Below are 2,733 nucleotides of genomic sequence, written 5' to 3' on the forward strand. Positions count from 1 at the left end.
TATTCAATTGGCCACACACGATAATAAAAAATAAATCAATTCAGTTGAAAATAATGAATACAAAATAATCGGGCTGAAAATAATGGGTTTATGCATACCTTTTGAAGTGTATGTTAGTATTAATCTACTAGAATAATTTATACAAATATACATAGATGGTAAAAGTTGGAAAAAATAACTAACATGGGCAATTAACCTGCAAACGAAAGACATTTTTTAAAATGAATTGTGACTAGTCAATAATTCAGGTATGTTCTAAAATATTGGTATTATGTGAGAGGGAGTAATGTGGTAATAATGTGAAAATAATTTTTAGGTTTTCTCCTTGATAATGGCCATAATGGTAAATTGGATCATTTGTTGTTTGGGTTATTATTAATTTAAACCACTATCAAATAATTAATTAATAAATATATTAAATTAGTGATCTAACTAACTTTTAATCATAATAATGTTGCTGGTTTCATAGTTTTGTTTTGTCGAAAACAAGAATTTCAGATGAAAAAATAGAAAACAAAAACTAAAACTGGATTTAAAAATTAATAAATAAACTAGACAGCATTGAATAATTATTGAAAACACACACTTGTGCTTATCTGTACAATTTATTATTTAGTAAGTAATATTAAGTATTTATATTTTCATTCCACATTTTGAGATCGAGTTACTGTTGACTGACCATAATTCTTGGACTGTGGTCTCGTAGGGATTTGAATCTTATTGTTAATCTTCAATAACTGAGATGTGAAATGTCATACATGGTAAGATGCATAATTATAATTTTTGAAACAATTACTACTAAAACTCATGAAGCAACTTAAGAAACTTTTTTTTATTTTATTTTTTTTTTGTGCTCACTTAACTGAACAATTGAAATATAATTCATTATGCTACTGAATTTATTAATTTTCAATCTTGACACTTATAATTTTACTGAGAATTTATAAGATAAAGAAAAAATGACCAGTTTATTACAAAGAAACTAGTAAATATCCTTGTATATATATGTCAAATTAAAAAAAATAAAAAATAAAATATAAAATGAGAGAAGAAATGTTTACAGCTGTTCTAAGTAGTTTCGTCTGTTGTATATGAATGAACAATAAAAGATAAAAGTACTACATTGACACCATGTTACTAATCGTATTCTGATGGTACCCACTTATCTCAACACGTTCGTTAAATGTGCGCCTATATCCCAGAGACTTTTATAATGACAGCGGGATTTTTAGTAAATCTATAATATTTATGAAATTTATAGAAAAACTCTATAATTTTTTTTTCCTAACTTGCGATTTTCTTCAGCAATCCTGAAGCATCAATGAAACATCTCAACTAAATAATTCGTTTTAAATGTGATAAAAATAAATTCCTCGATTATTAAGACACACACAACAATAAATTACTCTATCGACTATTATAAAGATTCTTTAAAGAAAAAATAATTATGTCTGAGTTATTAATGAAATTGAGAAGAGTGACAAACATTCCTGAAAAAAGAGACCTACCTATCTGAGGTGGATTCATCTCGAGGAATCCACCGGATGGCCTATTGTTGAAAATATATAGTATATCAATATAATACGGTGTTAAAAAAAAAAAAAGAAAAGATCTTTTATGTTTTAATAATACAGATAATTTAAATGAACTTAAAAACCTTAGTGACAAACGTACAAATTTACAATGCTATAGCAGAACTATACGGGGCAGAAAAAGATGAGATATCTGCAAAAATTAAAAATGTTTTATATTGTCACCCACTATTATCTGTATGAAGACCGGTCACAAAAATAACAAAATAATACAAATGAATGGATTTCTCTTGATTTGACATGAATAATGTTATACTACCAATGTCAGAACTAAAATCTAAATGTAAAATAGAAGTATCATTTCATATATGGGGCCTTAAGCATAATTCAGTTCTCATAACGCATCCATTGTAGACTATCATTCATAAAATTAAACATATGGTCCAAGTGTCAAAAGAAAAAAAAAAAAAGTTAAAAACTTACACAATAGATCAGTATCTGGAGGAGCTGTCAACGAGGAAACACAACACAGTCGGTATTAAAACACAGTTCGTAAAGTTTTAGGAGGAAAGCACTAATATAAACACACACGACGAAGGTTCAAGAAGAGGGAGACGCGCGCATGTTGACTCGAGCCGTGACTGGGGGGGAATGAGACACTCCGGGGAGGGGAGAGGGCGTGGGGGGCGTCAAATAAGGCGTGGTCGAAAGAGGACATTTCATTGGCTGGTGTTTTGGAGTGGGGGAAAGGCGGAGCGAGGAATTGATTGCTTACCCTCTCAGACATACAGGCTACCTCCTTCCGGTCACACAGTGTCAACACAAATACCGATCCAACTCCAAGCTGAGGAAAAGAGAAAAAACTAAATGTTCAGTTTTATTTTAGAATCTTTATCTTCACTCTTTTTTCACTCTCTTTTATTTATTTCCTTTTTTATTTTATTTTATCGACCTGATTTATTTTATTTTTTTGGAAGCTCACACTGTTTATAAGGTCCCAACCGTATATAGTTGAATAAAAAAGAAAGTCAATCGAACCTTATCTATGCTAATGTTTGTGTGTGTCGTGTATTTTTTTCTATTCATGGAGTTCTACGGAAGCCGGCATAACCCTACAAACATTCATTGTCCATCTTACGCTTACAATTACAAGGGAATTTTACAATAATAATAAGAGGTGTTTCCACATGATACTGATAGA

General features: G+C 30.0%; 1 protein-coding gene across 3 annotated transcripts in view; it reads right to left on the minus strand.

Moving 5' to 3' along the window:
* LOC106683076 (protein apterous) overlaps nucleotides 1–2,166 on the minus strand; it is a 170,965-nt gene extending 168,799 nt beyond the window's left edge. For all 3 annotated transcript variants that reach the window (XM_014424303.3, XM_014424301.3, XM_014424302.3), the window contains exon 1: nucleotides 2,016–2,166. The gene's annotated coding sequence lies outside the window, so the exon portion shown is untranslated. The remainder of the gene's footprint in view (nucleotides 1–2,015) is intronic.
* Between the last annotated feature and the right edge of the window lie 567 nt (nucleotides 2,167–2,733).

This window comes from Halyomorpha halys, unplaced genomic scaffold (assembly GCF_000696795.3).
Source record: "Halyomorpha halys isolate HHAL.00 unplaced genomic scaffold, Hhal_1.1 Scaffold462.1, whole genome shotgun sequence".
Taxonomy (NCBI): domain Eukaryota; kingdom Metazoa; phylum Arthropoda; class Insecta; order Hemiptera; family Pentatomidae; genus Halyomorpha; species Halyomorpha halys.